Below are 12,821 nucleotides of genomic sequence, written 5' to 3'. Positions count from 1 at the left end.
CGGAGTGCTTACCTGTGAATGAGCATGTGAGAGAGCAAAAGAAAGAGAGGAAGAAAAGGAAATATAGTTGATTTGAATTCGTGTCAATTGGCTACATTGGTAACAATTCTGCTCTCAAAAAGGACTTTTGATTTGTAAGTACTTTTTTCTATTTCTGCTCACAGAGAGTAATTACAGGGAGTAGATTGGCGTTTGGTAACCAGGAGAAATAAATGTTTCCGCAACAACCAAAAAAAAAAACATGTAGGCACCTTATAGAATCACTTCCAACATTCATTATATTTACTAAAATATCATTTTCAATTATATATTTATGAAATGCCATCACCTCTAATATAAAACCATTAAACCAATAATTGTGGGCATAACTATGAAAATGCCACTGTACTAAAATATCATTTTCACTTAAATATTTTTTCTAATTATACTCATTTTGCATCTCTTCTAAGAGATGAAAAGTTTTCCCCGTAGCTTTTCTCTACTAAACCTATGAACCAAAGCTGTATATGAGAGGATACATCATTTATAAGTCTCTTCTTCTTCAGAAAACATAACAATGCCAAAGCAGGACTCATTTGACCAGACTTGCACAAAGCCCAAAGAAAATAATGCAACTGCAAAAAGAAGGGGAAAAGCTCTTGTTCGAAAGCACAGAGAGCATATAATACGCCTCATGAATTTTCCAATTCTGCTGAGGTAAAAAACCAACAAATTTGATGTGGGTTTGGATGGACAATTCTCCAATCTCAATTTGACAGATTTTATTTATTTTTTACAATATAAACAAAAGAATAAATGATAGTATATCATTTCTGTACATCTCCTACGTGAAACAGAATGGATATTCCACTATCTCTAAAGAGAGTAATCCACTCAAAAGAGTATTGCAAGGATAGGCATATTCAGAGGTGGCACAAATCTTCTCATCAGACATACACTCCAACAACATGTGTATCAAGGCCTTTCTTGAATTCAGATAATAGTACATAAAGGAGTCATAATCATAACAGTTGGCAAACAAAAAACTCAGTAAACAAGGCATACAAGAACTATACACGCCATACTTTGAAACAATAGGCCAAACAAATATTTGATTGATTATACAAGCAACAATCAATATACAATAATCTTAGTTTTAAAAATATATATATATATTGATCTTTCCCTATCCCATAGGCCAAACAATTGAAAGCCAAACATAATTTACAGAACCCGCACAACCAGAAACAGGAAGGGAAATTCAGGGAAAGAGAAAGAAAATGAAATAAGTAAATGGTGATTCTGGAGAACACATGTTGCTATTTGAGTTGCAGATGTTGAAGAAGGCATAGTTGCAATGGACTCTGAAAGGAAAAAGAAAAAAAAATTAAGTAAACGGTTGAAGGGTAAGGTTATGCTCGATTAGAGATTTAATCTGTATGGTTCTAGGGTTTGGGATTGAAAAGCCAAACCAATAATGGATTTGCAGACAAGCGAATGGAGTGGGAGATGAAGAAGACACACACATACACACAGAGGCACGTTATAGAGAGAGATAGAGAGACGATAGAAGTCGTGTGAGAGAGAGAAAGCGAGGGGAGTGGAGGATGAAAGCCATGGCCGAAGCATACCTGGGTTCTTGCGTCTGCCTCTTGGTACGTGCGTCTCGGTCGAGAGAGAGAGAGGTGTCTGAGAGTCGAGTCGAGTAGAGGCGCCAATGTGTTCGAGGGAGTTTTCATTTTCGAGAGTGTTTTCGTTCGCGCAATTTTATTCACGAGCGGCAAAAGCAAAAAAAAGAAAAAAAAAATTTACTCTGTGGAAATTGTTCACTGACCACTTCTTAAACCAAAACTGCTCATTGTGAACAAAAAACCGGACCGGCGTGCGAAACACTATTCAACTCACAATGTGCTCCCCGAAGATCAAGAAATCAATGAAATCGTTTCTGATGAGTGTTACCAAACACGGCGGGCAACGCGGAAAGAAGTAAGCCCTGCGTAATCACCACACGTAATTTTATATTTTTTCTTGCGTGGTTAACTAAGGATTTTAAACTGATATATAATGTTATTCTATTTCTTTTTAGCATTTAAAGTATAATTGGAAAATCGGATTTTGACTGGGGGCGAGTCGCCCGAGTCAGAATTTTGGAAAACTTGGTCAAGAGTACTGCAGATTAGGTCAGAGTAAAAAAATTATGAGATTGTGTTATAAATCGGCCGAGTCAAATAAGACTCGATATGTTTACCAAAATCATGACAAACTCGACGAGTTTAGTCGTTTTTTTAAAAACTATAACTTCGGTTCACTTAAATTTTGAGTTGAGTAAAATTGTAGATCTGTATTCTAAAATAGTAAGAAACCCTTAAATCTTCGACTCCGTTCTTTTGTTTAATGGTATAAACTCAAAATGCATTGATATGCGATTCATTGTTTTATTTGGTTTTTCCTATATTTTTTTTTCTGAAATTTTATGTTTTCTTTACTAATTTATACATATTTATTGTATTAAAAAAAAAAAAAAGTGACTCGCTTTGACCGGGTTTGACAATGCCAAGTCACTAGGTTTTTCTGAAAGACGAGTCGAGTCCGAAAATCTGATTTTACAACTATATTTTAAACCATAAATCAATGTCCTCGAATGGGTCCTAAAAACCCTAGAATTGGTAAGCAACTGCGTAATAACCACGTGTATGAGTCTTACAACCCTATAATCAATAAGTATTTGCGTAATCTCCATGCCCAATTTTACACATTTCTTGCCAAACCAATCAATGATTTTAAACTCGAAATCAAGCGTCAAGTCGGTCCTAGAAACCCTAGAATTGACCCCTTATATCGCAAACCTAATGATATGGTCCTAAAACCCCATACCAGATCGGTACATCCAAAATCAGGATCGATTACAATTGATATTTAACTGAATTTATCAATTCAATCGATCTGATTCCAATTTTCGAAACAATGTCGATTGATCTATCTGTTAGTTGGGTTTCATAGACGATGGCAAATAATTTGTGTTAGGGAGAATGTTCTCTGTGTCGCAGCACACGCTGTACCCAGGCACATGGGCCTACCACTCAGGGGGGCAGGGTGGTCAATGCACCCACCCCCATGTGTCTGGGCACAGCCTGCGCTGCAGCATGGAGAGCAGCGCCCCTTTGTGTTGAGCCTAAATTTTGTAAACAATTATAACTCAATATCCTAACCATGTATAAGTTTCAATCCATACAAAGTTCCTTTGCTCACATGTTAAGTGGTAAAAAGTAAAGCTTTGGAAATCTACAAACTCCGAATAAGGTATGTTGATTAATAGATGATTGGAAGTTACAGGAAAGGATATTTGAGTCTGAAATTTACTATAGGGAAAAAGATGGGTATGTGACCATATACACGCCCCTCACAAGCTCTCACTCATCTACCTAATTAATGACATGGTTCTCCTTATATATGAATTGAAACTCATCAAAATTCATCTCTCTAAGCAAACATGATGTCAATATGAGCGGGCATCATATCTATCCCACTCCCTTTTTTATATGGCTAAATTTGGGATAAGACATAGTTTGTACTAGCCACATGGCAATTTTCGAAGCTCAGTCCAATTACAAGTGAGTGTTATTTGCATGCAGAACAACAAAATTCTCCCATAGATACTCTTGCATTGTTGGGAGTGATCATAAAGGGAGCATTCCTACATGCTTGCATGCAATTAGCACTTCCCTTCAATCATGTGAATCTATGATGCATTCTTGTTTTTGTTTGTATTTTCAACCAATCTTTTAATCTATAAAAAATAAATTTTCATTTTTGTTGGTGAATTATCAAAGTACCATTTCGTTTTGGGGAAAGTTTTCCTTCACGTCACGTAAAGGAAAAGGACAACCATTAATGGTCGTCAATGTCTACCTTCTATTTATGAATGATTGAAACTATTCTCATTGTTGTTGATACCCTATAGACACCATTTGAAGCCCTTGGTCAAGGGATTTTCCCTTGACCATGGTTAAGGAAAATTTGGTCATTTTGTTTTCCTCTTAAGGTTACAGAAGATCTTCACCCCAACCCTCTAAGGGATACAGAACATCTCTACTTTTACTTCATTTGGATTGACAAAGATTTGCCCCTATCTTTATCTTGTAGGGCACGAGTGAAAATTTCCATCACCTTGCAATAAATAAGGAAATGAATAAAGCGTACATTTTTATGAATGGTACTTGGGTTGAAGAAATAGGCCATGGGTATAGTCCATGAGTCATGGCCGATCTCATGGGTTAGATTAGATGAGATGTATATGGGTTGGCCCTTTTGAATAATGTACATGTATATATGGAGGAACATAATGTATACTTACAAAATCACCTTGACATCGTAACTAGATAAATAAACAGGGAGGGTAAGACAAAGTGTGTCTATTTAGAATCGAAATTGATTGTTAAAATTGAATTGAAATGAACCAAAACAAATCGGTTTGATTTTTGTCACAAAATGTGAACATTTTTTGTTGGTTCCGTTCGGTCTCAGTTTCGTGATTGAATTCGTCGAATCAACCAAATTACTAATTTTCAAATCGAACACAGAATCGAATAAATCATACATATATTTTTTTCCAATGTTTTAGTCAATGTGGATGATAAATTATTTTTCCCTCAAATAAACCAGAGTAAATGTCGTATCAATCACATAATTAAATAACAACAACAAATTCAGCCTTATCCCAACTTAATGGGGTCAACTACATGAATCCAAACAAAACAAAGGGAATGAAGAGATGGAAAAAGAAGGATGGGGGATGAGATGATAAATGAAATTGAACAATGACAAATGAAAGGTGGAAAAAAAAACATAAGTAAGAGGAAAGAGGCACAACCCAGCATGCAAGAAGAGTCTTAACTAGATGGCGTCTGCTACATGGATCCTTGCCCTCCAACAGGCTCTATCTAAGGTCATACTTAGTACAAGACCTAAACTATGCATGTCCTTCATCACAACTTTTTCTATGGTCATTTTAGGCTTGCCCCTAATCTTTTAGCTCATTCAATCGGAATCATATCACTCCTCTTTACTGGGGCGTCCTTAGGCATCATTTGGGCATGACCATACCACCTCAAACGATTCTCTCGTAGCTTGTCATTGATCGAGGTAACTTCAAGTCAGCTCTAATACGTTCATTCCGAACTTTATCCTTCCTAGTGTTTCCGCACATCCATCTTGACATCTTCATTTATGCTACACATAACTTCTCAATATGATACTTCTTAATTACCCAACATTTTGCCTCATATATCATAGTCGATCAAACAACAGTCCTATAGAACTTTCCTTTGAGCTTTAAAGGAATACGTCGGTCACACAACACTCCGGACGCACCTCTTCACTTCATTCATCCTACTTCAATTATCCGTGAAACGTCATCCTCTATGTCACCTTCTTTATTTATGATTGACCCCATATATCTAAAATAGTCACTTTGTAGTATCTCTCTTTTCTCAATTTGCACCGTGTCATCCATCACAATGTGACTAAAATTATACATACTCCATCTTCGTTCTACTAATCTTAAAGTCTCTTGTCTCCAAGTTTGATATTCGTAGCTCTAAATTAGCGTTAATCCCTTCTTTTATCTCATCCACCAAAAAGATATCATCGACGAAGAGTGTACACCATGGGACCTCGTCTTGAATGCTCGTGGTTAGGTCGTCCATGATAAACATAGATAAATAAGGGCTTATGACTGATCCCTGAAGTAACCCAATTGTAATTGAAAATTCCTTGCTCTGCCCTCCCGTAGATCTCACACTAGTCACCACGCCCTCATACATATATTTAATTACATCCACATATTTACTCGACACCTCTCCCTTTATTGGAACACGCCGAATTATATCTCTAAGGACTTAGTCATAGGTTTTTTCTAGGTCAATAAAGACCATATGTAGATCCTTTTTGTTATCTCTATATCTTTACATGAGTCCCTTTAATAAGTAGATTGCTTCTGTCGTAGATCTACCTGATATAAAGGCAAATTGTTTCATTGAGATATAAGTCTCTCTTCTCAAACGAGCTTCAATAACCTTCTCCCAAAGTTTCATAGTATGACTCATTAGCTTTATGTATCAATAGTTATTGCAGTTTTTTATATCACATTTATTTTTGTAGACAGGGAATACAATGCTTCTCCTCCATTCACTTGACATCTTCCTTGTGTTCATAATCTTGTTAAACATATTGGTTAACCAATACATCCCACAACCTCCTAGGGTTTTCCATACTTCTATTGGAATCTCATATGGGCCTGGTGTCTTGCTTGCTTTCATCTCTCTTAAAGCTTCTTTAACTTTCGCCACAATAACCTTTCTTACATATCAATCCTACTCGACGTATCTCCATTCAGTAGGTCATAAATATACGCATCCCATCTCTTCATAATGTCCTCATTCCTTACCAACACTATTCCTTCATCACCCTTGATACACCTCGTCTGATCGAAATCTCTACTCTTCCCTTCTCTCATCTTAACTATCTTATATATAATATTTTTTTCATCTTTTTTTTTTTTTTGGTGTTTAAGTTGATATAGAGATCTTCATATTTCTTCGCCCTAATCATCCTCACAATCTTCTTAACTTCATTTCTGACATCATTATGCAATTTTATCCTCTATTTTTTAGTTCTTCGTCATATCTTAACGCAATCTTCATTTCTGGTGTCAATCAGAGAATATTGTCTCCAAAAAGTCAAAAACGAATTTGGATTAGATGAAAATGAATGATAACCACCACCCCTATTTATAGACGTGGAGGTGCTCCTTCAAGGGGGTGTGTCCCCAAAACAAATAGCTAGCATTCAATCTCTCTTTAAGATTCCAAATCCATGAATCTGGCCTTTTCCTACATATGGGTGTGTCTTTGTGAAGAGACGTAACCCATGTGAAAGGGTATATGTCTAAAGACAATGAATTTACCCATTCGTATTGGGCATAAATGGTAAGCCCGTGACTTAGAAATAAGTGACAAATGGGCCTAAAGAATCTTAAGTCTTTTGTCCAAAAGAAATGTATCTAATGGACATAGACTCAAGCCCATTTAACCACACTGGCCTGATTTGGTGGACCTAGACTCGAACCCATTTAACCACACCGGCCTGGCTTGGCTCTGTGAAGAGACATAGCCCATGTGAAAGGGTATGTGTATTAAAGCAACGAATTTACCCATTCGTAATGGGCCTAAATAGCAAGCCCGTGACTTGGAAATAAGTGACAAATGGGTATAGTATTATAAGTCTTTTGTCCCAAAAAGATATCTAATGGACCTAAACTCAAGCCCATTTAACCACATCGGCCCAACTCAGTGTGCGCGTCCGTGAAAAGCACCCCAAACCCACTCCGGTGACTTCCCTTATACGGTTATCAGAGGAGGAATTTCTTTAGTTTACCTATCTCAATAAAATATATGGTTGGTTCAAACAACGTCTCGAGATTCAGGCTATTGCAGATGATATAACTAGTAAATATGTTCCTCCCCAATTAAAAGTGTTTTCTCACTTTTCATGTGGGAACAAAGAATTACAAGAGACAAAGTAAAATTTGGGTGGGTAAAACCTTTAAAACCTTGAAGACAAAACAAAACAAAATATACAAAGTATATTTAGATAGGCATTTTGAGAGACTTCCGATCAAAATTTGTTGAAGTCCAATGACTCTCCTCCTCCTCCTTACTTTTTCAACGTAGGAGATTGGATTAGAGTAAGTGGTTGAATTCCAAGAGCCAAACTCCAATTATTAGCAGGTGGATTTTAATGAATTGTAATTAGTGGAACGTGAGCCAAACTCCAATTATTAGTGGGTGGATTTTAATGAATTGTAATCAATGGAACGTTGTTATTTGGTGATTTTTTCTATGAATATGTCGAGGATAGGGTTATTTCAAGTTTCAATTAAACATTTAAGGGTGTATCTTCTTGTATAAAAATAATATTGATAAATAAGGGTCATAAATCATACCAAACACATCTATTTACATTTAGGTGTCAATTAAATATAAATTTAAACTATATCAAAGACAGCTTTAGAAGGTGTCAATTTAGAATCGAAACTAACCGTTAAAATTGAATCGAACTAAACCGAGACAAATCGGTTTGATTTTGTCTCAAAATGTGGACATTTTTCTTGACTACGATCGGTTTCGCATCAAATCAACCGAACTACCAACTTTCAAATTGAACAATGAACTGAATAAATCATCTCTTTTTTTTTCCCCTGATGTTTTAGACAGTATGGATGATAAATTCTTTTTCTCTCGAGGAAACTAAAGTGTTGTATCAATAAAAAAATGTTGTCTCCAAAAAATCAACAAAGAATTTGAATTCGATGAAAATGAATGACAGCCACTACCCCTGTTTATAGATGTGGAGGTGCCCCTTAAAGTGTGTGTCCCCAACGAATGGTCAAGATTCAATCTCCCCTGGAGATTCCAAATTCATTAATCTTGGCTTTCCCTGTGCATGGATGGATGTGTCTCTGTGAAAAGACACAACCCATATGAAAGGGTATGTATCTTAAAGGCAATGAATTTACCAATTCATTTTAGGCCTAAATGACAAGCCTGTGACAAATGGACCTAAAACATCTAAAGTCTTTTGTCAAAAAATTATATACAATGGACTTAGACTCAAGCCCATTTAACCATACTGGTCTAGCTTGATGTGCGCATATGTGGAAAGCACCCTGGATCCACTTCCAAGATACCCAAGAAGTGATACTCTCCAAATATAGCCCTTTTTTTTTTATCATTTTCCATGTGGCCCAATACATATCAATACCAATATTGTTATTGCTAAATTAAACCTAGATCTTTATCCCCACAATGTACCTACTTGGCAATTTCCTCAATTCCATCTAAAAGAGGGGGGGGGGAATGATCACCCTACTCCTTACGTAAACACACTGTTTGAGTGGGATCCACCTCCCTTTATTAGAGAGAATTGACCGACAGACAAATTGAGGTGATAATTTTTCAATACCTTTATCAAATATTTTGTATATTTCTTCTTTTATTTTTTATTTTTTTATTTTTTTTAAAATTTCATCCGTACCAAATTGGAGGTAACCTACTCCATGTTGTGAACTAGCCAAAGTTGGGAGCGGTTGGTAGTAATGTCACTCCATATCATGAGTACACGTCACCAGGTCAAATCAGTAGCAATATTAAAATAAAAGGAATCTTTTTTTTTTGTTTTTTCCCAAAAAGAGAATCTTTCTCACTCATTATACTCCATATCATAAGTAAACATCACCAGATCAAGCCAGCCTCATAGAATCTTTGCCACGCATGATATTCCATATCAATCAAAGAATGCCGTCCCCAAAGAATTTGGATTTGATGAAACTGAATGACAGGTACTACCCCTACCCCTGTTTATAGATGTGGACAAGGTTCGTAATCCAGGCATCGGTTTCGGGGTCGGTCAAGGCTGATACCAGATCGGTTATAATCATTTAAAATCGATAAAAATATCAAAATCAAGGTTTTATGGGTTTGGTTATTGTATCGGTAAAACAAATATTAAAAAATAAAAATTGAAAAAATAAAAAAAGAAGCGGAAAAAACGGTAATGTTCTTTAATCCTATTGTTTAGGTTGAGCCTATAGTTTTTTTCCTCCTCAATCTCACCCACTACGCCATTATCTAAAAACCTCCAAGTTTTGTGGAATGGAATCAATCTTAGAAAATTTGAGGTTATATCCTTAACAATCTTAAGCAAATTTAAACGCCATTTCTTTACAAAAGAAAACGCCATTTTAGGGAATAAAATCTTTCCATAATAGATTCCTAGTCCAAAATGGTAAGATCCCCCCCTCTTTTCACTCCCAGATTTGAGGCTAAAGCTTTAAACACTAAGCAAATCAATGTTTAAATGGAATAAAATATTTTCTTAATCAATTCCCTAGTAAAAAACGGTAAGATCCTCCTTTTTTCATAAATTTGAAACCCTAAATTTATAAATCATAGCTTAAAAGAGTCGGGATCAAGAATAAATATGGGTTTTAAAACCTAAAAAACTGGCATATATCAGATCGGATCAGCCGATCCAATCGAGTTGGACGATCCAAAAAATGATTTAGTTAAACCTTGTTGGATCGGTCTAATGTCGGGATCGGCTTCAATCGATACCGATCCGATCGGACCGATATCGGCCAATCCGATCTGAGATTACAAAGCATGGATGTGGAGGTATCCCTTCAAGCATGTGAAAAGACACGACCCATATGAAAGGATATGTATTTTAAGGCAATGAATTCTCCAATTCGTATTAGACCTAAATGACAAGCCTATGACAAATGGACCTAAAATATCTATGACTTAGACTCAAGCCCATTTAACCACACCGGACCCAGTGATGAGGGTTTTCTCTTCCCCCAAGTTGTCAGAGACTTAGGGTTTCTTTCTTCTTTTCTTCGCCGCTGTGAACCTCTTTTCCGCCGCCATGTGTGTCCAATCTCCGCCTCTGTGCGTGTTTTCTCCTTCAACTCCTCCTCAGTTTCTCCGCCATGGTCATCGGACTCGTTACTAAAGAAGATTCCGACGAGGATGACGATGCTGACGATGCTGACGATGGCATATCGACTTGGGGACGGCGTCTTTCACCCTCTGTGGCCTTTTTTCTTACCCTGCTCTGACGAGACCTGCTGTACCCTCTGGATCTTCATGTGCATAACCGGTAGGGAGCTCTACATTATCGCCAGGGGCGCCAACGACCTCGCCTTTAGCTCCGCCGTTGGCACCAGTACTGATCTTGACCTACGCGATAAGGGGAAGATGGTTTTGGTGATTGGGCTCCTCATCTCGGTTATTTGGATTGAAGCAGAGCTCCAGCATATTGGCACCTCCGACAACATTCTCTCCTACACTCGGTCGCCTGGATTGAAGCAGGCCAGGGACACTACCCATTTGCTCTTCCCCGCTGCTCCCACACCGCCTCAGCCACCAAAACCTGAAGAAGATGATACCCCTGTTCTAGAGGGAAAAATAGGGGACCTCGTCGAATCTCAGTATGCTCTGGTGTTGGTCGATGAGTTTCTTTATGATAAGCCGCACCATCAACAGGCAGGGAAGGAGGCGCTTATCTTTGCTTGGCATCTCCTCCATGGGATTCAAACCAGTCCCATTGATGCTCATCGGTTCACTCTCAAGTTCAACCACGTCCTCGGCGTCAAGTGCGTTTTTGAAACCAGATGCAACAATTGTTGGTGCCGGACAGGAGACCAGGTGTTTGGTGATGCGGCGGTGTTGGGTGGTGTTGACCAGATGTTCGATTCTGCCACGCTACAAGCGGTTGCGACGACGTTGGTGATGGAGATGGCTCAATCCTACGAGGCTGAGGCCAAGAATAAGAATGAGCTGCTCGTTCTTGTTTCTAATGTGGCCACAAATGGTGGGCCTTCTCGGTGGGTGGTTTGTGTTTTTTGCTTTCGTTGGCAAAAAATTGTTCTGCTCCAAGGCCATCGCCCTCACCACCACCTCTCTCATTGTCACCGCCCTCACCCTCACCCTCATTGATGCCTCCACCCTCCATGCTATCGCCCTTACTGTCCCCATCCACCACACCTTTTCGCAGGTTTTGGCGTTTGTGGCGCCTTGAATTTGGTCGGAATCGAAGCCCTCCCCCCTTCGATTGGGCGGTCACCATCGTCGGCGATGGTGAAGCTACTCGGAATATGCGCCCTGGAATTGATGTAACGACCATCAAGATCTTCATTGGGCCACGTGCATACTGTGACTTTTCCTGTCTACCAGGGACGTGTCTGGCATGCGGCATAAAAAATGATGTCTTCTTTTTGTTTATTGCGGATGTATTCTTTTTTTATGGCACGTTCGTGCATGCGCTTCATTATGCAAGCTGTGCCTACAACGAGTTTCATTAGGATGTGGTTGTTACCCACTCCCTCCCCCGACCGGTCCTGCCTATGGCATGTATGTCAGGACCATATGTCTCTCATTGGTTTCTGAACCTTGACAAATTTAAAACTTTGTGTATCACATGTCAACTATCTGCGTTATGTTTTTTGTTTTCTTTCTTTTGGCGTTGGGCACACATGAATGAATAGCCCTGCTTTCTACCAAAAAATAAAAAAAAAACCACACTGGACCAGGTTGACGAGGCGTGTACGTGGAAAGCACCTTGGATCCACTATGTAGATACCCATGATACTCTCCAAATATAGTTTTTTTTTTTTATCACTCTCCATGTGGGCCAATACATATCAATACCGATATTGTTATTGCCGAATTATCCTATTTTTCTTGGTTTTTTTTTTATTTTAAATTTCATCCGTACCAAAATTGGAGGTAAACCTACTTCCATGCTGTCAACTAGCCAACTTGGAGGTAACCTACTCCAGGCTGTCAACTAGCCAACTTGGGAGTAACCTAACTCCATATCATGAGTACACGTCACCATGTCAAATCAGTAGCAATATAAAAAAAAAGGGAATCTTTCTGTTTTTTCCAAAAAGAGAATCTTTCTCACTCGTGATACTCCATATCATGAGTACACGTCACCAGATCAAACCAACCTCATAGAATCTTTCTATTTTTCCCAAAAAAAAGAACAAAAACAAAAAGAGAATCTTCCTCACCTTTGGGTTTTGACCCCTCCTTTTTATTGACATGTCATGTCAAAAGCGGGCTACAGCTGTTCTACACAGACCCCTCGCAGGTGACAGACAAAAGAAAAACCAAGAAAGTACACGTCAGCAATTTCTAAAATATCCCTCCATTCTCTAATTAAAATGGCGTCAAATACATGTCCAACTGAAGAAGCCAAACTCGAACCAGAGCGTT

This window comes from Telopea speciosissima, chromosome 1 (assembly GCF_018873765.1).
Source record: "Telopea speciosissima isolate NSW1024214 ecotype Mountain lineage chromosome 1, Tspe_v1, whole genome shotgun sequence".
Classification (NCBI taxonomy): domain Eukaryota; kingdom Viridiplantae; phylum Streptophyta; class Magnoliopsida; order Proteales; family Proteaceae; genus Telopea; species Telopea speciosissima.
The sequence above is the reverse complement of the archived record's forward strand: the minus strand, read 5'-3'. Positions refer to the sequence as shown.